The sequence below is a fragment of the Cnephaeus nilssonii genome (genome assembly GCF_951640355.1).
Source record: "Cnephaeus nilssonii genome assembly, chromosome: 10".
In the NCBI taxonomy this organism is placed as follows: Eukaryota; Metazoa; Chordata; class Mammalia; order Chiroptera; family Vespertilionidae; genus Cnephaeus; species Cnephaeus nilssonii.
The window spans coordinates 33,947,964-33,971,696 of NC_137081.1; the positions used below are offsets into that span (position 1 = coordinate 33,947,964).

The 23,733-nt window shown below is 48.4% G+C and overlaps 1 long non-coding RNA gene across 2 annotated transcripts; it reads left to right on the top strand.

Moving 5' to 3' along the window:
* The first annotated feature begins 192 nt into the window (after positions 1–192).
* On the top strand, positions 193–23,070 carry LOC307105848. 2 transcript variants are annotated; one of them, XR_013814061.1, is made up of 4 exons: positions 193–278; positions 3,316–5,164; positions 21,767–22,733; positions 22,852–23,070. It is a non-coding gene; the product is annotated as an uncharacterized lncRNA (long non-coding RNA). The 2 variants fall into 2 exon arrangements; XR_013814060.1 differs by having other exon boundaries at positions 21,767–23,070.
* Positions 23,071–23,733: the final 663 nt, after the last annotated feature.

Sequence of the window (23,733 nt, forward strand, 5' to 3'; positions counted from 1 at the left end):
CCACTTCTCTGAGTTCCTGTCCAACGCCTGACGCTGTGGCCTTTGGCTCATAAACACCAGGGACATGTAAACACGCAGTTCCTGTGACCTTCCTGTACAGCGGTCGTTTGTGAAAGAAGAGGCTGTCATGACGTCGCGAGCTTCTTCTTTTGAGTCACTTCCGCCAGTCCCACTTGTGTTGTGAGGGTCAGTGGACCAAGGGGGCAGGATGGTCAGACCTCTGGCCTGTGTCCTGGGGAAGGCGCTGGGGAGAAGAGCACCTGAATCTCATTGTCAAGGTCAGAGAAGCTGAGGGAAAGCAGGACCCTGGGGGTGGGAGGAAGCAGGGCTGGAAAATTGGTTGGCCAGCGGGCCGGGCGGGAGGTGGTGGCAGGACAGGAAGTTGGTCAGAGCAGGGATGATTCGAGGAGGAATCAGAGGGGTTGTTATCTGAACAACCTGAGCTGGGAGCCCTGCCTCAGTCTCCCCCTACACGATGCTGGCACCATGGCTCCTTGGAGCTGGTGGGATCTCGGATTGGGACGGGTGGTGTGTTTGTACCTCCCTCAGTCTCAAGCATGGTGTAAGTATTGCTCTGTATGTGGTTAGCACCCTAGACCTTGACCACGTCCTGGCCCTGCCTCGCCGGCCCCTTGGAGCTGAGCATCCATCGTGAGCTGTACCTTAGTGAGAACAGGCGGGATCAGGCAGGGTCCTCTCATTCAGACCAGAAAGTCAGGGCCCGGGGCTTGGTTTTGTTAAATATGCAAATTTAAACATATGCACACACACGTGTGTGTGTGTGTGTACCTGCTCACAGAAAATACTGTAGAAAGTAATAAAGTAATAAACCACAAAGGTAAAAGTTATCACACTTGGTGGTAGAATTTTTTGCTTTATTTTGCACTTAAAATCTTTTGTATAATAATAAAAAAGAAGCAAGTATCATGGTTAAAACAAGCTATTAGAAATTAAATTCTATATTGGAAAATATTCTAAAACAAGCTATTAGAAATGGGATTCTATATTGGAAAATATTCTAAGTGTGTTTAGACAATTTTTAGGATGCAGTGTGGTGAGACTGGGCTCAGGCATTGAACCCCCTGATCTTGCCTCCCTCGCTGACTGCGTCCACCTGTGTGTGAACTTGAATTTCCCAGTGCCCCGAGTGTCCCTAACTGGAAAGTAGAAATAATAATAGCACCTCCCTGACAACAAATGCTGTAACAGTCTAGAAGTGAGTTTATATACTTATGCATTAAATACTCCTTATTAACATAGTTCTAATTCATTAGGTTTGAAACATTAAATTTTCAGCCACTAATAGCACATTTAAAAAATGAGTTTGAACGCTAATAGAGAAGAGTGAGGAAAACTGGTGTGTTTATGACCATTTATTCCTTCCTGAGAAAAAGAGCAGAGGGCAAAGTTGTGAAAAGGAGGCAGTTGCTTCAGTGAGATTAGAACCTGTAATGTCAGAAACAGCTGCTGGGTTGTGAACTTGGCAATGAGCTTACTCTGCTCCCGACTGGGGCACGGGAGACCAAACGCACAGCAGGCTGGTTGGGGTTCTCGGGTCATCTGAGGCCATGAGCTCAGCTGGCCAGCCTGGCTCCATCCCCGGGCCGCCGTCCCTGGAAGTCATAGGACCGAGGCCCTGCTTTCCCACGCTGGCACATCCTCCTTCCCACTTTTAGCCCAGCTAACTCTGTGAAGGATGCCCTGGGGGACAAGTCTCAAGGCTGTCAGCAGGAAGTTCTTCGGCATCTGTGCTCACACAGGTTCCCTGCTGCTGCCCAGGCCACAGTGATGTGCCCCTGGGGCTGGTGGGTTTAACAAATGAAAATAGAGGAGGTCTAGTTAAATTCAAATCTCAGGCAAACACAGATCCTTTCTTAGAATAGGTATGGCCCATTCCCTACATGGGGTATACTTACACTAACACAAATGATGGGTTGCTTCTCTGAAATTCAGTCTTAACTGGGCATCCTGCACTTGACCTGGCTTCTGCAGCCCCAGTGCCTCCCAGATCTGCAAGCCCACTTCGAGGGGTACTTATATAGCACAGCACAGCATGTGGGTGGGAGGGGAAGGGAAAGATGTCCACTGCAGGTACAGGGGGAGGACTAATTTAAGTGAGTCAGCAAATGACAGCCCAGGGGCCAAACCCGGCCCACCACCCTAGCTTTGTAAATAAAGTTTTATTGGAATGCAGCATGAGTATTTGTGTACAATGGTCCGTGGCTGCTTTTCGGCTGCAGTGGCAGAGCTGAGTAGTGTGACAGAGACAGTGGGGTCCATAAAACCAGGAACACGCCCTGTCTGCCCTTAGCAGAGAAGGTGGGCCAACCCCGACTTAGGGCAGCGATGGAGGAGAAAGGACAGCCTCCCTTCCACACACTGTGTCGGGACAGGCCCGTCCCATACGTACACTGTCGGGCTGCATCCTCCCACCCATTTCTGAAGTTGACCCTCCTCAGAGGGGACAGACTCTGGCTCAAGGAGGTCCGTGTTCTTGTCCAGGCTTCCTAGGACTGAAGACACAGGAGGTTGTATAGGTAAAGGTCTCAGAAGCCACTCCCCCAGGTGTCTAGCCAGGATGCTGGAAATTGGCGCCAGTGGGACCCAGGCCTCCTTCCGCCTTCCCAGGTCTCTGGCCGTTCTGGAGACCAGGCTCTGCTTTTGGAACTTCCTCTCCAAATCACCGTGACCTCAAACGGCAGCCTCCGCTCTGGAGAGCAAGGGTGATCAGGCTGGTGTGAGGTACTCCCCCTTGCCGTGTCTCTGTCCCCTGCGTTGACCCTGAGAGAGAAGGACAATCTAATTTAGGCCTCCAGGACTCTCAGGCCAGGGGCCCTGGGCAGCGTGCTGACGCCAGCAGGCAGGGTGGGTACATTGGGCTAAGGGGCTCATGTCCAGGACAGTCATGCAGCCTGTGAGTGGCCAGGACTGTCCTCAGAGCCCAGATCCCAAGCATTCACCTTCTCACGGAGGTAAGGGCCAAATCATGGTGTCACGCCTGCCAGGTGAATATGGTGGGGAAGGAGGCACAGTGTAAAACACGTCCCTGTCGCAGAGCCTGACTTCAATTTAACCTCAGCAGTCAGTGCCAGCTAGAAGGCAGCCCGTCACCAAGTGCCCTTGTCCCAGAAAGGCCCCTCCAGGCTTTGCAGGAGTAGGATTACCGGGACAAAGGGCACGAGTGTTTAGGGCCAAGGCACGTCGCCCTCGGACAGACCCGTGTCCGCTTAGGGGCCACCCCCAGCAAGGGCTGGGTCTGTTCTCCTCAACCTGGGGGTCATGGCACATTCTCTCTCCTCCTTCTCTGTCCAAAAGGCTATATGAACATGAACAGGGAAGCAGCCTGGACCCACGCTGCCCCCGTCATCCTGGCCCTCGGTCTCCCTGGAGCAGCCGGCCTGCTGCACGGCTGAGTCTCTGGACAGGGCTTCTGGACACCTGGCGGATATGGAAAACCTCTGCCTCGGCTGGAAGAGACACCGGAGAGGGAAGAGGGGCGGGCGGTTTAAAGGCAAAGAGAAGAACAGTGCATGACAGCATTAACACCCGAGAACACTTGGGGGCAACTTCCTGCCTCAGAGACCCAGGAGCCCACCCATGATGCCTCATTTGAGAGGAAGTGACTAAAAGTGGCCAGTTGACGACCTGTTGGTACCTGTCCTCCCTTCCTGTGTGTCTGGGTGTCACAGCCAGAGGTCAGTGCAGGGGACATTTTCACCCCGAGTCACCACGGGCAGGTCCCACAAGAGTCCAGAGATCCAACCTACACCTCTTGTCTTCAGTTCAAACCTCTGGCCTCACCAGCACCATTTAGAACCCGTGGAGGAAGGAATTCACTCCCTCACTCTTCCATTCATTCTTTCACTCATTTTGTGACCATGTATTTAGAACATTATATGTGGAGGGCGGCTACAGTGTTTGGACAGGTTATGGTCAGAACCTGTGGTCCCACGTGGCTAAGTGATATAAGCTGCGGGAGGTGCAGCAAGTAAACAAAGCTTGATCAGGTGCATGTAATTGAGTAGATTCGAAACCTTTGAGAACATTGTAAACATCTTGACCATGCCCTTACTTTGCCTCGTGCAATCTGGCTATAAAATAAAGACTCGGCTTGCAGGCCGTGGCGCTGTCTCTAAGTCAGAGAGGGCAGCGTTCCACCCAGCCCCAGCTTTCTTCTCTTGTCTGTCTTTTCTAAATCCTTCACCCATGGCCGTGCTGGCTCAGCACATATGGCACCCAGTGTGGGGCCTGAGTATGAGGGAACTACAATTGTCAGGTGAAAGGAGCCTCCCTTGAGGCCCGCGCAGAAAGAAAAGCAAAAGTAAGGTCAGAAAGCAAAAGTAAGGTAGGAAGCAAGGTTTGGTTACAGCTGGGTGTAAGACATGGAAATTCAGGATCTCAGGAAGGGGATCCCTAAAACAATGCTTAGTGAAGCATTTGTAAATTAAGTTTTGTTAGGGACTGTAAAGCAAAGGATGGAAAGTCCGGTCAGCAGCATGTTTAGAGCCAGGCCAGGGCATTTTGTTAAAGGCTGTCTGCTGTGGTTTGTGGTTGATGACCTCAATATGAGTTCTGGCTGTTCGATAAGCTGATAGCTCCCTGGAACTTTGGGTCTGTGAGAGACGCCAGATTCAGAGTTGGAGGTCTCCAGCTCTGTAGGACCGAGGGCTACTCGCTTCCGGAGAGGACTCCATGCAACAGTGGCTGAAGAAGCTGAGGAAGGGACGGACCAGACTTCCACCGGCGCGGACGGGGCTGACTGGGACTGGTGCCGGCTCAGTCCCAAAGCCAACCATCCAAGCAACCTGATCCGCAGAATCCAGGGCACCATCCTCGCATCAACAACATCTTCGAATCCACCGCATCTTTGAGAGGAGCCAGAGCATCGTCAGCAGCCTGAATGCCGAGGCCATCCCACAGAGGCTCGCCGACCTGCAGCAGCTGTGAGGCCTCCTCATCGAGGAGACGGAGAAGCGGCACAGACGGCTGGAGGAGGTGCAGGGGACCCAGAGAAGCTTCTTGTCCCTCCGTTCAAAAGACTGAGAGTTGCCCCGATGATTGCAATGAGGAAGAAGAAGACAACGAAGACTACGCAAGGGACCAAGGTACCAACATGGGGTCAGCTGAAGTTAGCAGCAGATGGTAGAAAAGCAAGAAGTGAAAGGTATGTTTCTGGCTATGCTAGCGTTGGTGAGCTGCCAGTTTTCTGTAAAGTATTGCGCAGCCAAGTCTGAGGACTCTGAGTAAGATATACTCCAGCAGCAAAAGAAATTTTCATTTTGTAGAAATAGTCCTGAAAATGCTAACACGTTTGTAGTTTGGTTTCTCTCTTATTGCTGTATTACAAGTTTGTAGTTAGGTTTACATTACTTCGTTTGCTGTTTTGTTAATAGCCAGAAGTTTGTTCTTGATGTCTTGGTTATGCTGCATAATTTGCCTAGAGCTTTTGATGATGTAAATGAAAGTGTTTAAAAACAGAAAAAAAAAAGTGGGGGGTGGGCAGGGGAGATGTGGAGAGTGGCTACAGTGTTTGGACAGGTTATGGTCCGAACCTGTGGTCCCACGTGGTTGAGTGATATGGGCTGCGGGAGGTGCAGCAAGTAAACAAAGCTTGATCAGGTGCGTGTAATTGAGTAGATTCGAAACCCACGAGAATGTTGTAAACATCTTGACCACGCCCTTACTTTGCCTCATGGAATCTGGCTATAAAATACTCAGCTTGCAGGCTGTGGCTGCCTCTCATCAGAGAGGGCAGCGTCCCACCCAGCCCCAGCTTTCTTCTCTTATCTGTCTTTTCTTAATCCATCACTGCCCCCTCTCAGGTTCACCGAACCTGGCTGTGCTGGCGTGGCACAATTATGCATTTTTATACAGCTCGATTTCGTCCATTTTTCTAGGACTAATTGTGTTGTGTGTGTGTGTGTGTGTTTTTAACCTTACGTAGCAAACTGGAATCTTACCCAGAATCCCAAAGTGTTGAATTGAGAAGAGGTAGGTGGTGACCTTCAGATGCATATGACTCACTGGGTTCATATATGTATGTATGTGTTTGGAAACCTCCAGTTTGCAGGACTCTGAGGTAGGTGCCTGGTGGTCTGTGAGGACATGGCTGGAAATGCCCTCTCCCCACGCTCCAACCCTGAGCCCCTGTCCTCACCCCTTCACACCCTCTCTCCGGGTGGAGGGAGGGTGTCCTGTTTATTTCAGCTGAATTTGCCCACCGAGCCCATGAGGGGCACATGGTTGGATTTAATAAGATTTCAGCTGAATTTCTCAGCAGCCACAGGTACTAAAGGTGGATCCTTGGATTATCAATCCTCATTCCACCCTCATTTTTGTTGAGGAAAGACTCTGAGACAAACAGGAGTCCTTTCTATGCAGCCGAATACCGCAGGTTCCCTTGGATCCTGGAACCCCCAGGCTGACCCAAGAGGTTCGTCTGGGGCTGAGTCCACAGTGTGAGAGCCCAGAGCCTCCCTGGGCACAGGTGGAAGGAACCACGGCTCCACGACTGATTTATTCTTCCCTAAAGCCAAGAATGACAGGATCTTAGAGACGCAGGCCCTCCCACCATGGGGCCCCTTATCAGGGCTCACACCTTCCCCATGAGCACTCCTCTGTGCCAATAGCACCCAAAGTGGGTTATATGTTGAACACATACCCACATCCGTGTGAGCACTGACCCTAAAGATTTAGGAAATCCGTCCAAACTCTGCGGTGCATGCCTGCCTCCCAGTGTGTGAAAAGGGTTGTCTCGTCCTCCTGAGGTCGTTTCTTATATACAACATCGCCATTAGCATTGAAGTCCACAGCTTCACCCTCCCCTCTTCCCTAAGGAAAGCAGAGCCTCCCACATATGTTGACAGCAATACCTTCCTGGGAATGACACCTAAAGGCCCAAGGCCCAGGTGACGGAGTTACAATGTCACTTTCCAACATTCCAACTCTGCCAGTGGCACTGCAGGAACCCCGGGTGTGGAGGACACTCTAACATGCACTGTGGGGGAAAGTGTGTCTCTACAAAGCATGGCATCTGAAACAAAAAACATGAGTACAGTGATACTATACGAAGTATGCAAATTCAGTGAGCCTCTATTCTCCAAACAACAGAATTATGTGATGTGTATTATGTAGTCACAGTACAGAGGCAGAGTAGAGGACTGGCTGAGATACAGCACAGGCGTTCGCATCTTCTGTCTTCTCACTTGGGTGGTGTCAGAAACTTTAATCCTCTCTGGTTTCTGCACCCTGGTATTTAATACAGTGTTAGGGTGGGCTCCGTGGAAACACAGTTCCCCAAATGCTCTTTAATATACGGTTTCTGTGGTCAGAAGAGTTTGGGAAATAATCACATATTATAGCCTCCTCCTGGAGATTCATAATTCACATTGCAATATTAAAAAACTACAAAAGAATGCAATAAATAAACCGACTTCCACTGTGTTTAATCAGTGATTTATAAGCTTGTTTGAGCACCGGGCTCTTTTGTTATTTAATACCTATTACCATCCTATGGAATTACCACTCCATCGGCTGCTCCTTGGGAAATGCCACAGCACAGCTTTCTCATGGATTAAGAGCGTTGCTTTGTTCCCAGGTTTCTCACTTAGCGCAGCTCCGTTGCAGGTGGCTTTGGTCACTGTGGGACCACTTATGGTGGCGCCGGGCAACGTACCTTTGTACCTTTTGTCAACACAGACTAATCAAACTGGAGGTCAATTACAAAACTTGCATTAAAAAAAATCTTAATGGTAATGGTTTTAAAAGAGGAGACACGATCCGCAGTTCAAGTTGATATTAACATACTGAAAGTTTGAATTCCTTTTGCAAAATAATTCATTCAGCAATCGCTGCTGATTTTCCCCAAGGTGGGCTAAAACAGAATACAGGATTCTGAGAGCACCCACCTGCCCCAACCCTGTGTCCTGCCGCTGACTTCACCGATGGATGGAAGCGCTCACCTGTGCTGGGTCAGTAGGGAGCTGGACTTGCCTCTCTGTGACCAGCAAAGCTCTGCCTTTGGGCTGCTTGCGTCCAAGTAAGGATGCTCCTCCCTCTGGAAAGGCCCACACTGCCACCCCCAACAGTCTGGACAGGTACACTTCTCTGCCCTGAGGCCTGTTCCACACCTTCGCACCTCTACGCACCTCCTTTTCATGCCAAAAATCATGTTTTATCTCCCCCACAAAATGAAGGCTCTTGGAGGGTAGGAGCTGCGTGCCTTTTACTTTTTGGGGCTCCCCCAAGCATGCAGTGTGGGATGGAGAAGAGCCATGTGCTTGTAGCCATCTGTAGTAAATACTTGCAGAGGATGCAAATGGTTTTTATTTGTCCCTGTAAACTGCATTTTGCGTCTTTGCCAATCTAATCCTTAATTTAAAAAAAGCATTCAGACATCAGATACATTTGAAGGCATAGCCAGTTCCCAAACTGTGCTATAAAATAGGTTATAATTCTCTTTGCTTCCTCTCCACCAAATGTTAGCTCTAGTGTTTCTTGCCTGGTTGGATTTCACATTTGTTTGTTTTTCTGGCCACTTCTCTGTCATCTCAAATTCCAAGTTATGGGTATAGCCAATGGAGTCATGAAGTACTTACTGTTCTTTGAGTGCCAAGATGTCACCCATGAGTGACGGCCAATAGGGCATGCACTGAGAGTGTCTTCTCCAGCTGGGAGGATGTGCTTCACTGTTATCCATAACTCCAGTTCCTCAGGTCATCAGGTGAGAGAATGGGGAATTGATAAATGTGTAAACAGACAGATTGATGGGTAGATGGACAGATGGATGGATGGGTGGATGGATGAATGAATGGATGGGTAGATTGATGGATAGGTGGGTGGGTAGGTGGATAGATGTATAGATGGATGGATGGATGAGCTGGTAGATGGATGGATGGGCAGAGAGAAATTCTTACAGCTGGAAGGGGTGTTAGCTCAAATGCCTTCTTTCCCAGTGAATTTTTGTGGCCTAGCAACAATCATGTGGACACTAAAGTCTGAGTGTCTTGGTTTGACCCCCAGCTTTGCTGCTGCTTTACTTCTGAGAATTCATTTCCTTCTCTGTGAGATCAACATAATAACAGCATCCACCTCTGAGCTTCCTGCCAGAACCTCAGGAGGCAATTAACACAGTGTCTGATATACGGGGAAGTGCTCGAAAGTGATAGCTGTTACCGTTGGTGTAATTGTTATTTATAGTTGAGTGAGGAATTGTCCAGGGAAGAGTGAGGGAATCACCTGAGTCTCACACGGCCAGTGAGATCATGAGAAACAAGGCCTCCCCGATTCTCAGTGCTTTTCCTCTAAAATCATGTCTCTCTGGGTCACAAATATTCAGTGGCTAAAACCCAAGGAAAACAAACAGAGATCCAATTGGCTAGCCACTGAGATAATGAGAATGTACCCATATGTCTAGAGTCTACAAGAAGTATCTTCATTTGTTCAACAAATGTTCTACGTGGTGCCATGTGCCGAGCATGCTAGAATTCAACAGTGGAAACAAATCAAAATAAGGCCATGCAAAAATCCCTTTCTTCATGGAGCTATATTCCCATGGGGTTTCGGGATAAAAAACAATGAGCAAATAAGTTATGTAAAATGTTCAATTGTGATAAATGCTAAGGAGCAGTAGAGGAGTAAAGGAGGAAGTATGTCAGTGTGTGTGTGTTTGTGAGTATGTTTGAGTATGTATATAAGTGTGTGTGTGTGAACATGTGTGAGCATGCATGTGTGAACGCATGTTGAGGAAGGTGTGGTTTGGGAAAGGAAGTGATGGAGTGAGCCATGGGAAGTCCTACAGGAAGAGCATTCCAGGCAGAGGGAAAGGCAATGCAGATGCTGAGAGTGTGGGAAGAGCAGGAGTCAGTGTGGCTGGGGAAAAGTGGGAGGAGAGCAGTGGACAGGATGAGGGGGTGGCAGGGGAGCTTTGGCCTTTGGAGGGACTTTGGCTGCTGCGTGAGGTTGGAAGCCAGTGGAGGGATTTAGGTGTTAGCAGGCGTTTGAACTTTGTACTACTATGTTAGTTTTTCATTAGGTCTATTACTGCCATGCTTTCCCTTCCTCTTCCTTTATAAAATCACTTTGAGGTAAGGTAGGTATTTGCAAACCAAAGACCCAACAAGGTACTTGATCCAGGCCCCACTGGTCTTTGAGGAAAGACACCAAATCCATTCAGTTTGATTGTAACTGGCACCAGGAATCCTGAGCCTGCCCAGCTCACTCTGCTGTGGGAGGTATTATCTGAGGCCCTACTTCTCTCCCACAAAGGCCTGGGGGATCTCCCTGAGGCTGCTGGTGGTGAACACCTGGAAAGGTGGGTGAGATATCCCCAGGTTGGGGGAGGAGGAGCTCCTGAGATAGGAGGCTGGCTGGGCCTGGGGTGGCCTGTGCCTGAGGTGGTCCCCACTCCTGAGGCAGCTTCTCTTCAGTTATCCACCCAGAAAATCGAAGTTTTCAGAACCTTAACTTTTTTCCCCTAGAGAACTGTAATTCCGTGTTCAAGTTGCCCCACCCCTCAGCAGTGGAGAGGGCTGCACCTCCAGTGGCTGCACACTCATCTACTTGTCTCTCAGCACATGAAAGGGTGGGTAAGTCCTCCATCACTGGTCTCTCTGCCACTCAGGGCTCCCTCACGAAGCTCATGGCTGCAGCACTTAACGAACAAGCGGAATTAACCTGAATGACCAAGTGGAGCTGCAGATAGGACTCCAGGGCCACCCCCTTTCACTCTGCTTGAGTGACGAATGCATGCTTTGGCTTTTCTACTTTTCCGAGTCATTTTGTTTAATGAGTCTCTTGGAGGCGTGTTGGGTTGGATTTATGGGACAACCAAAACCATGTTCCGTGACCTCTCCCTCTAGGCAGATGGGCTCTCACAGAGCGAGAGAGCCCGAGATGCCAATGCGTCGGTGAGACTGCAGTGTGTGTTTTCTGTAATGATATAGGTTGTGTTTTCTCCCTCTCCTCCCACCCCCTGCCTCCTAGGGGAGCCTTCGTACATAGTGTCCTGGAGGTTAGTACAAGTTACCTTAGGAAATGATTCCATTTTCTCCTGGACATTCTTTGAAAACAATTTGGAATAAGACACTTACCTCCAAGACAGTCCATAATCCAAGAATGCAATCATTTGATACAATTTTCTAATAGTAATATGGTCAGGGTAAACACATTCAGTATCTTACCAAGGGTATCAGTGTGTCTCCATAGAGCGGTCTATATTGCAACAATGATCAGTCATTGCATTTGAGTAGTGCTCTTGCCAGGAAACCCTCCAAGTGCCTGTCCCTTTGTCTGAAGATCTGCAAACCCCCAGGAGAGGAGGCTCATTAGCCGTGGCAAATACCCAGGAGCCCCTGCAGCAGGGAGTGGCCCTGGCCACTGACTTAGGAGCTTCTGGATGCTCATGTTTCCACAGCATGAATTTAGCTCCAGGGACAAAATGAACTTGCTTATGCTTTGGGCATAAATGATGAACAGTGGATGATAGGATAGGAGGTCTCCCGGGAAGAGCAGGGGTCAGGGGAAGGCATAGAGCTGTGGCCCTGGTTGAGCAGAGGACACATCCCCAGTGGGAAGAGCAGAATGAGGGCTCCTCCTCCAGCTCACTGGGCTTCTCACCACCACTTACATAAACCTAAGGTACTGGTAATGGCTACTTTTAAAAAGGCATGAGCTGTTTTCAGAAGTGGCCATTGATCTAGGGTCTAAAGGGTCTCTATCCCCCAAAGTTAACAATGTCGTAAAATAAATCAGAAAGTAATTAGGTAGAAAGAGGAAGGAGAAAACCAAAGCCATAGAACAGGTCATTCCTTTGGGATGAGCACTGAATTTGCTTCTGAGCGTCTCTGAAAACAGAGAAAAAAATGAAAAATCATCTCATGATTTCCATGATCATAAATAGTATTTTTGTTTTTCAGGTTTGACTAAATGTTTTCTGGCAGTGAATTATTAAAATAAGAATTGTCGTGGACTTCAACTGTGGGACAACATTGGATAATGAGAAAAGGCTTAGGCAGTGTTTTTATATAGAAACCCCAGAGCTGTTTCCTATGACCATTTTTTTCTTACAGTAAACCTGTAAGAAAAAAGGCCAGGCAGTGGCATAAAAGTATAAACAGGATCCTGGATGAGGTTAAATTTACGTGGTACAAGTACGTAGCTTCTAGCATTCTAACTTGATGCAATGATCAAATGTAAGAGGAGTAGAAAAATGAAGGCAGCACAAGACTGATCCCCCCCTGTCCTTGTGGGGACTTGTGTGGCCCCTCCCACGAAGGGCTCGAGATTCCAGTTCCATGTGTCTGGTGGAGAGAAAGTTGTGCCCTTGGGAGTTCAGAGGTTGTGGTGACAGGACTGATCTCTCAGCCGTGGGAAAAGGAGACGAGGAGGCTGCTGTCCTCAAGGCGGGACGTTCAACGCAGGCAAACTCATAAGATTTTCTTCTGGGAGTGTCCTAGGAACTGGTATAACCTCAAATCTCTCCTTAATGAGAGCCCAGAGTCCCATGGTTTATAGGGTCAGGCAGAGACAATTTGGACCCGGAACATCTTCAGGGAAAGTGTTACTGCTTGCTCTCCTGGGGAGCCCGGGAAGACCCTGGAGACCCTTTCTCTTCAGTGTGTGAGCAGCTCCAGATGCTGGGGCAGTCACCAGGGTGATGGACACAGACATGTGGACTTGCTTGTGAACTCGCCCAGTGAGGACCTGGCTCTTAAACTCATTGAGGGATGACTCATTGAGTCTTGAACAGTGTTTGCAAAGACCATGGCTAGAGCTGGGGCGATGCCATGGGAGCTGTTCTTCCTGGCTGTGGTTAGATCTTTAGAGGTCACTGTCAGTTCATGATAATGAAATTATGTCCTCGGCAGAAGGGAGGAGACGTTATCTCCCTCCGTGTTACCTTGGGGACATACATCCAGTTCTTTATAAGCTCTGCTAGATGATTAAGATACGAGCTCCTGGGGAAGGATTGGAGGAGAAAACCAACTGCACCTGCTCTCACTCTGCTTGCGACCCTGACCCTGTCTGTTGGGTCACCATTCCTGTCTCTTCTCATTTGTGTCACAGTTCTTAAAACGGACCTCTTGCCAAAGCCCTCAGAGCTAAGGAATTTGATGATGGTTTTGTTGCGCTCCAATGCTTTGGATTTTCATGTGCTTCAAATTACTGAATGACAACACCTTGCCTTCCTCAGCGACATGAAACAATGTCCTGCTACTGAATGCACTCCCAGGCTGTCCCAAGAATGTCCAAGGAAAATCACTGGAATGTGTTTGGCAAATGCAAAAATGCTTCAGAGAAATCATCAATGCATCCCATTCACAGATGTTCCTATGTGTCAGGAACTATAGACTATAGACGTTTATTAACTATAGACGTTTCTTAAGCGCTTCATTTTGACCACAAGCATGAAGTTGCTGACCATTAACGGTTCTCTGGGAGCCCATCACCGCACAGACGTCTGAGTCAGCAGCACTTGGGCCCTCAGAACAGACCCATTGGCCAGGAGTCAGGACCGTGCATTTATCAGGGCTTTAATGAGGCCTATAGATTCTTACTTCTGTGCCAAAAATAGTAGAACAAAACACGACATGGTCAAAGATGCAGAAGTGGGGAAATCCCTTCATTCAGAAAAAAACTGACGTGCAATAGCAGAAAGAGAGATACAGAAAGAGGTGCTGGCTGAGGCTTTCTGAGGCTGTTTCTTTAAATATATCCTTTGCTATTTGCGCAGATTTGAACTTGGCCTAAGTGCCTTGAGGAATAAGAATGAATGGAGTGTTCACAGAAGCCTGGGGGTTGGGGCACTTGGTGCCATTGCCAAGGGTGCTTGCATGCACCAGGCCTCTCCCGTCCCCACACCCAGGTACCCACACTTCTCGGGAGAATGTTCCTGAGCACTGAACTTCTGGAATGGAATTTAGCTTTTAACCACAATTGTTATTTTTCTCCAGCTAAAACTTTGCATTCATCAAGCCGGGTGGTCTATTAGAGCACAGTGGCCCGGAGAATGTGAATGATTTACAGAATTCGCAGACAGTATCACCAAAGGGATAAGCCAACATGTGCTTCAATTCAGGGCATAGATGTTTGTTATTCAAAGATTATTCTTAAGGACCATGCTTAGGTCACAGGATAGCGTCTTCAAAGTTTGTCAATGATTTAAAGAAATATATTAGTGTGAATTCCTGTTCCTATCACGTCTTTATCACTGTTCCTCTTGTCTCCAGGACAGCTTTGGAAAACTTTCTGAATAGTCCTCCTAAGAAATAACTCTAGGAAATAGAGCCACACGATTATGTGAACATGCAATGTCATAGTCATAGATTTGAGGGGCCAACACACTTATTCCTGGCTACTGGGGTTGCTTAAGTTCATGTTAGAATTTGGAGCTATACCTCAGTTCTTCTAGAACAGCAAGCACAGGGTTAGAATTTCCTGACATTTGGTGAACAGCTAAGATGCCCTTGGGGGTAGGGGGCACTAACAAGGAGCTAACAATTGCCAACTCACAAAGTCCACCTGACAAGAAAGGTTTTTTTTTTGCTGAGGAAGTACCATCAAGGGACCCTGAAGAGAAGGAACAAGACCTGGCTGTTTACACCCATGTCCCTGTGCGGAGACACCCACGGTCACGTCCCGATGGGTCCCAATCCTATTGCAGTGATGAAGTCTCTGTTGGCTGAAAGGCCACAGCCGCTGTTTCCTGGTTGGGTGGATGGTTGTTACACAGATATTGCTTGGCTGTTGTTGAGTATCCTCATCACTGATGTTCTTTATCTGATATAGGAAGTCCTGGTGTGTGACCAGCGGCAATGTGGTATGTCACTGTGTCACATCAGACCCTTGGTGCCCGCAGACCCCGGGTGGAATGTGCTGGGTATGGCATCAGAAATCTGAGTAATTGGCAAAGAGTCTATAATGGGTTCCAGATGCTCCTCTCTTGGAGTTCTCTAACCTGATTATTCACATGGAATTCACAAAAGCAACTGGTATCCCAGGGAAGCCCACATTGGCAGTTGACCTCTCACAGCCCTTTGCATTCACCTTGAAGTTAGGACCTGGTCACCTGCAGATGACCTTCAATAGGGCGGTCACATGCCAGCCCCAGGCTGTCGGGTGAAGTTACCGACTGTGGGTCTGTGCTGAGTGCTGCGGTCCTGGCTGCTGCTGGTTTGTTGTTTTGCCTTTTCTATATCATCTATTTCTAGAGTCTCTTCATTAAATCAGCCCAAAGCAAAACAAAGTTTCTTTCCATTTCTGAACATCTGGAAAACAATCTGTTAATCACTTTAAAATCAGCTCTCACTCCTCAGATATCTGGAGTGACCACTAGGTCAGGGCCCCAGGACCTTCCGCACTATTTTCCGGGGTAAGAGTGCCCCCAGCAGCAGAGGTCTCGTGAGCAGGTCCAGGCACTGAGCCCACTGGGAGAAAGGCATTCAGTGGGTGGGGCAGATCACCTCTCTCCTATCACAGCTCTGGCAGCTTGCTTCACTGTCTGCCGTGATTCTGTTGGCATGGCGTCCCCCCTCCACCATGCAGACAGATTCATAGGGACGCTGTGGAGGGGGGATCAGGTCCACTCATTTCTGGGTTCTGTCTCCCAGGCCTGCAGCAAGGGCACCTGGGTGGGATCTCAGGCTCCACCACTCTTGGCGCCTGCACTGGGCTCTGATCTCTTCACACTGAGTTTTGCTTTCTGGATTCTTGGTGAGGGACACCTCTCAGAAGCTCATCCAGAGGCAGATCTGACACCCCTGTAGCCGCGTCCCCTCAACCATCTTCCTCTTTAATGCACAATGTGCGCTGACCTTGGCTCACGGGCCGTTCAAAGCAGCACAGCGTCGTGATTAGGAAATATCAGCATTAAATAATTACCCTGGGCTTTACTTCCTATCCCAGCCAAATCCCAGCGGGCCGCCCAACCTCCCAAGCCTTTTTGCTTAGTCTGCTGTTTTATGTCCAATTCCAGGATCTGGCTTGATCCTGGCTGTGAGCATCCCTGCCCCCAATTCCTCCGTCGAGTCCTGGCCATTGAGCCAAAGATATTTTAAAATCACAGAAGCTTAAGGCTGGAAAGCATTTTGACAGGTCCCCCAGGCTGAAGTTAAATGCCTTTTCTCTGGTTTTGCTGAGTGGAGCCAGACAATAGCGGAGTGCCTGGGGTTCCCCACAAGCTGGCTCTGGATACAGAGGCTGGGGGCTCCCAGCTGCAGACCCTCCCCTGAAGCTGGCCTGCCACCGGGTTCTCCGGGAATGTCTAGCATGAGCGAGGCAGAGCATGAAGGTACCTAGGACCAGGCTCCCCCAGAACGTTAGTGGAAGCAACAGCAGTGCCTTGCATTAAGCAGGACGTGAATTGCCTTGGTCCTCCAGAAGGCAGAGCTTGTACCGTCAACCCATATTTCCCACAGCATTTCCAAAAATAAAAAGAGGAAGAAATTATACAACCAGATGTTCTAGTTGTGACTTGGCTGGTGATGGGATAGTTTCAAGCCCTGATGGGGAAGCTACACTCGAACACTTTACATGGAGAGCCATCTGACTTTTTAGCATGTGGTTGACAATTTTCTGCACCAACTCTTTTATTTGATATTTCTACTGATGGCTTTATTCCTCTGATATTTATGGGCTGCACTGGTTCAGCGGTGAGCAGGCAGACATGCTCCATGCCCACGCGGCCATCACAGCTCAGCTGGAGGCAAAACGTCCCAATACCACAGGCCAGTGTTGGGCACAATTGTGGGAAGCGTCTTTAGGGAAGGAAGGCAAGCTTGGAAAGTAATAATGGGGGCAGGAAAGGCTTCCCCAGGAGGGGATGTTCACATGGAGACCTCCAAGGTTACTGAAAGGAAAGGGAATTCCCAGGAGAGAGAAAAGCTTGTGAAAGGGCCCTGAGCCCAGAGGATGGGAAAGAGCGATGTGTTCCACAGGTGGGGGGAGCTGGGCCAGGTAAGGACATGCACCTTCCCAAGGCCCCCTGGACCTCTTTCAAGAAAGTCTGCGTCTTGTTGTTGATCATTAATTTATAACACTATACATTTCGTTTGAAATACGATGTGAGAGAACATACAGTGACATATAGTAGAATACAGTAGGGTATGGGATAAATAGAGAAAGTGAAGTGAAAGGGAAGGAAGGTGAGCACCCGGAGCTCTGGGCACTCTCAGAGATGAGTCCAATCTGGGCTCAGAAGTTCTGAAAACAAGCGAGTTCTATGGTCAAATCCACTTGGGAAACATGGCCCCTTCATCACAGCTTCAGAGTCCCACAATGCACATCTGCACATGAAGGGCATTGGGTTTCCTTGTGGTAAAGAATCCAATTAACTTGCTGTCCACCTCTCTCTCTCTCTCTCTCTCTCTCTCTCTCTCTCTCTCTCTCTCTCTCTCTCTCACACACACACACACACACACACACACACACGTGTGCACGCGTGCGCAAGCCTGAGATGCTTGTTTTTCTCTATTTCAACAATGAGATGAACTGAATATACTGTTTTCAAACCTGCTTTCTCCATTCAATAACACATCACAAACATTTTTTCAAGCCATTAATTAACTTTTCTCAAACATCTTTCTTAATAGTTGTTGCATTAGTATTCCATTTCATGGTTGCACCATAATTTATGGCCCCAAATCCTATCCTAACATATTTAGGCCAACCCTCATTTTTCTACCTATAAATAGCTGAACAGCTTTGGAGCTAAATCTTTGCAGACATTTGTGATTATAACCTCAGGATCTGTCTTGTGTAGTGATGTTTCTGAATCAAAATGTATATGCATCTTACGGTTCTTGATACATACATATCGCCATTGTTGAGCCTTTGCAATAACTTAAGCTTATTTTTTCATTGATTATTTTGAAATAATTTTAGATAAACAGGAACCCTGCACCAATAGCACAAGGAACTTTCCCCTGAGTTACCTGAGAGAGTGCTGTCGCCAGGTGCCCTTCACGCACAAATACTTTGCTGTGGGTTTCGTGCAGACGAGGTCCTTCTCCTCAAGGGCAGCACAGATAGCACGGAAGTCAGGAAATTAAAGTTGATACGTTGTATTCTTTGATTCCAGACTCCTTTCAAATGTTACCAGTCATTCCAGTAATGTCCTTTTGTTAGAGCAAAATGATTCAACTCAGGCCACAGATTGCATTTAGTTGTCCTGTCTCTTTCTGTCCCCTTCATTCTGGGACAACTTCATAATCTTTCCTTGACTTTCATTACCTTAATGCTTTGGAAGATGACACCCGAGTTATCCTGGGACACGGCCCTCCATTTTGGATTATTTGATGCTTTCTCATGATGAGATTCAGGCTATTCATATGTGGAAGAATGTCATAGACATGAGGTGCCCAATGATTTTGTTTGGTACCATTGCTGGTGATGTTAATCTTGGTTACTTGGTTAAGAGGGTGTCTACCAGGATTCTCTCCTGTGAAGTTACTTTATTTCCTTTGTAATTAATAAATATTTTTGTAAGGAAATATGTCAATATCCTATTCTCTTCAAACTTTTACCCACTAATTTTAGTATCCACTTGTTGGAAGCCACCCATTGCCTTCACTAGCAGAGAGGTGTGGACAAGGAACCCGGAAGGCTGGTCAACCTTGAAGCTCTGAAAGGTCAGAGCCAAGCACCCACTGTCTAGTTGAGACAATGGTAGCTAAAGCAACTTCCACCTTTTAGTTTTATGTAAATCCTTGCTGATTGGCTATTATTGGAATTGCCTGCCTAAGGGCTATAGGTAGATCCCAAACCTGAATAAAAGGGATCGCAAGGCCAGAGCAAGGTGGAGTTCTTCCCCTTGAGTTGGGCTCCTGCCTGGCCCCCAATTCCCAAATTTATACTTTCTTCTCTAGTCTCTTTCATTTGTGTGCAGCCTCCTCCAGAGCCTGAACCCTGAACCTGAACCCTGAACCATGTGGGACGTGAAAGGGGTTCACTACATCCACTGACTTTTTTTTATGCTATAGTAGTTGCCAAAAATGGCGATTTCCCAATTCCTTCATATCTTCTGCATTTATTAGTTGGCTTTCAGCTCTCACAAAGAGCTTTCCCTTTTCCTTATTTATTCATGGATTCCTATGAGTATAAACTTCAATGGGTTATAATGTATTAGTACTATTCCTCATTTTGATGTTCAAAGTATACCATATTTAGCCAACAGAGGTCCCTCTACCTGGTATCTAATCCTTTTGTTATACCCCTGCCACAGGTAAAGCACTTGTACATTTTCTGTGACAATGAGTTGTCTAGTCTCCCAGCCTTGATATCAGTCATTTCTCCGTGAGAATGATAGTTAGACACCAATGTCTGGGTGCTAGGTGTGCTCATTGCTGTTGTGGTGTTGCTGCTTTATGTCACCTGACCCTAAAGAAAATTCAGCAAAGCACTTTGCCTCCTTCCAATGGGGCTTGTGTGTCTATGAGCTCATAAGGATACCTTAATTCCAATCCAACACCACTGAGTCCATCTCAGCTTCCTTCCCATAATCAGAACCCCATTATCTCCTCTATATTTTCTTTTTTTAAAAATATATTTTATTGATTTTTTACAGAGAGGAAGAGAGAGGGATAGAGAGTTAGAAACATCGATGAGAGAGAAACATCGATCAGCTGCCTCCTGTACACCCCCTACTGGGGATGTGCCCACAACCAAGGTACATGCCCTTGACCGGAATCGAACCTGGGACCTTTCAGTCTGCAGGCCAACGCTCTATCCACTGAGCCGAACAGGTTTCGCCACTCTCTTCTATATTTTCTTATTTTACTTCTCTTACATAATCAATCTCAGGGGTTGAACGTTGACCTATGAACCAGGAGGTCACAGTTGGATTCCCAGTCAGGGCATATGCCCAGGCTGTAGGCTCGATCCCTAGTAGGGACCATGCTGGGGGCAGCCAACCAATGATTTTCTCTCATCATTGATGTTTCTATCTCTCTCTCCCTCTCTATTTCGCTCTGTGAAATCAACTTAAAAAAACATTTGTAAATGTAGAAGATGAATAAGAAAAACACCAATGATGATGAGACCGAACAAAAGTGAGAAGGGGGTGGGGGTGACGTGTACCTGCACGTGCCTTTCACCTTACAGACGGGAGAGGAAGTGCATGCTGCTCAGTGCGATGGGCTTGGAAACAGATGTCTGAGCCCATGTTTAATGTTGTAATGACAGCCACGAGCATAACCCAAACCAGAGACTGTTCCAGGGGCGTCTACAGGATATCGGATGGGGAGGAGGAAGGTGAGAGAGATTTTCACTCTTCATTTAATTCCTTTTTGGACTCTGTAAATGAAGTTTACCAAGTGGATGTATTACTTTCATAATGATAATTTATATTGTGAGTTAACAACAGGATATATTGCTGGTATAAAGTGTGTGTCATTAGGCATGTTGGCAGTGGGAGGGGGGCGGTGATGTTTGCAGGAAGAGGTTCCCACCAGCAGTGTTGGGAAGGGATGGGTTCCAGAATCCGGAGAGAGAAGCCAGCATCAGAGGTGGGAAGTCTCCCCTGAGGGGAGGGTGGGGGACAGGGGGTCACCGTGCTTCCCATGGGAGAGGCTCTGGGTACTCGGATGGGATGCTCTCAACTCTTCATCTGCGGAAGACATAGGGCATGGACTGGTGATTTGGAAGAGGTTAGTGTGGGTGGTGGGGTAACCGTCATGAAGAAGTGAGTGACGGGTGAGCCGTGGGCAGGAGCAGTGACGTTGACCAGATGGCTGAATGCTGAGGTGTCCAGGGCCGGGTCTGCTTATCCCAGAACCTGAGGTTGAAGATGGTGAGACCTTGGGCAATGAGTCCCAAAGGCTCCTTATCACTGTGCTAACTAGACCTCAGTCCCCTGAAGTCCCCGGGACCAGAGGTAAAGTCAACTGATTTTCTTAAAATGAGGGCTCAGGAGTAGGATTGGAAAGGCAGGGCCCATTGTCCCCTAAAGAGCTCCACTATCCTGGTCCTGAGATTAGGAGGTGAGTCACTGCCGAGCACCCCAGCACCCTGGCCTCTCATCTCTGTCCTCCATGTCAATGTTCCATCGTGTCTCTGGTTTCCTGGCAGGTGAACAATAACTTGCAAGACCCTGACAGTGAACGCCTCCTTAACTTCTACACCCCAAGTGCCACTGTCACCTGACCCTAGACTTGGCCCTGGCCACGATGGTGAGAACTCATTAACTAAGAGTCACAACGGGAATAAAGAAACAGGTCCTGTGCCTGGTGGTCTCCTACACAAAACCGTGGCTTCAGTGTGGGGACGAGTGGCTTGGGGCTTAGTCACCATGAGGAGTGTGTGAGGGCTTATTCACCTGGGGCACACATTTTCTCGCTTTACCCGTTTTGGATATCTGCAGAAAGTAGAATCCTTGAAGGTTTGGGTAAAAATAATAAAAATGGTATAAAAATCTTAATATTTTAAAAGAAAATTCAGCAAAGCACTTTGCCTCCTTCCAATGCGGCTGTGTATGTGGGACAGAAATTAGATTCCCCAGGACTCGGACACGTTTTTAAGATAAACGCCTTCCCTACGCGGGAAGGAGGTGCTATGAAATGATTGGCTCTGTTCTCCACAGAGTGAAAGAAATGGAAGACGGCACATGAATGCCATTTGCTGGACAAACCTTGGCAAGGTCCGCTTACCTTTATGCATCAAAAAAACCCTAAAACTCCATCAGTTTCTAAATTTACTTTTGTAAATCAGCGAAGAGTATAAAACATTGATGTATAGGTCTTAAGAGTTTCTGATTTTTAATTATTTTACCTAGTGCTCTCGTCCCATGCTGCCTACCCTTTCTCTTGGGAAGAGGAAGATCTTGTTGCTTACCGAAGGAGATGACAGCCCAGACGGTCTGCACAGCTCACAACAGGAATGGCGGCCCCGAACTCCACCTGGATTGGAAAATGTGTGCATGAGGTGTCTCTTCAGAAAATCCGCACTGAGCTACGTGACATCGGTGTTCCCTGAAACTCCAGACATGGGAGTGCACACCTGTGCTGTCATGTTCAGTAAGAACGTGCTGGCTCCTCGCAGGCCACGTGGTCTGCACGTGCAGCGCCGACCTCAGAAGCACGGTGACGGCAGACAACACCTTGCGATGGTCCATGTGGGTTTCTCCTAACCACAAGAGCTTCCCCTTCTCTGACCTGCAGCGGCCTGAGTGCCACTCCTGCACCGCTGGGTGTCAGACAGGCAGGTGCGTGTGGCCCCTGTCCTGCCCAGATCAGAAGTGTGGCTCTCGTGGTTGCCATGCAGCAGCCCAGTGAACTGCAGGGAGGAATTGTGCATGTCCGATGGTGACAGTGATGGTGTGGGTGCGGGAAGATAGCTGACATTGCTCAGATCAGCCCCCCTCTTCCACACAAGGTCCCAGACCTTGTGTAGGAGTGCCTCCAGGTGCTCCCAACCAGGGCCCTCCCAGCCAGTCTTTGGGCCTCTGCTTTCATTCTCTGCTTCTCCAGTTTCCTCTGCGACGAGGCTCAGGAAGCCACAAGAAAAGGCCTGTCCCCACCTCCAGGTTGTGTTGCAAGTGCCTCTTTCCCAGAATCACCCCAAGCTAATTCAGGGCGCAGCCCCTGCCACCCACCCCCGCACCTTTGTGCCACGCCATCCAGGAGAGCTCCCAGGGAGTGGAGGCCGAGCCCTTCCAGCCTCACAGAGATCACCGGAACAAGCTCGGGGCAAGAACGACCTGCACGATCATGTACCAAGATATTAGCAGAGGTGCTGTCCAGGTGATGGATTATCTCGCTCTCCCCCTTTTTCTGTCTCTTCCCCACGCTTTCAAAGCTTTCCAATATTTGTAAAATTTTCAGTTTCTCTGTTTGTTTGTTTTTTAATTTGTAAAAATAGAGAGGACAAGCCAGGCTCTCTGGCCAGCTTGGCAGAGGCCTGGGCCGGAGATGAGCTGCCTGCCCTGGCCGCCAGGTCTAGATGCCAGGTCGCTGTGTGGACCCCTCTGTGTCTGCAGCCGCCACCAGCACTAGGAAGAAGCCTCCTGCTGGAGAGAGCATGGGTGTGGACAAACCTGTACCTGCTGACACGTGGTTGAATCCATATGCTGAGAAAACCAGGTAGAAAAGACCCTCTTCCTAAAGTGTTTTTTGGGGAGGGGAAACACCCTCAGGGGACCAGCTGCAGAGACAACAGCAAAGCTTCAGACATTCCCCTGTGGGCCTTTATTGTCAAGAAGTAACCTGCAGGTGGTTGAATGCCCAGCTTAAAACACCTGGAGGCCAGGTGATGGCCAAGCTGGCGCGGACCTGGCTCTTGCTGGCTTGGGAAGTGCGTCTTCCGTCAGCACTTTATTGTTTCATTAAGGACATGGTTGTCGATTTTCTGAGCACAGCCTAAGATACCAGCACTAGTCCCTGCTCGGCCACTTTCTAAACTTCCCAGGGAGCCTTTGTTCTCATGACCCATATTATTTGATCCACCCCCCGCTCCCCCAAGCTCTGCTTTTTGTTCTTAATTTCTCTTGTTTACAGTGAGTTTAATCTCTGTCATGCTTAGGGTTTAGTGGGACAGATCCGCCCTGCCCAGGCCTGGCCATGTGACCACATCCGTGAGGCCCATGACAGGGGCTTCAAGTGTGTCTACCTCTTGAAAGAACAGAGTCTTCAAAGCCTTAAGCCTTTCCCCCTAAACAGTCTTTAAAGGGCATCAGAGGCTGGAGTGATGGGGACCACCCTGCTACAGGATGCACCAGGTTTAGAAATGGAAAATTAGTCCATT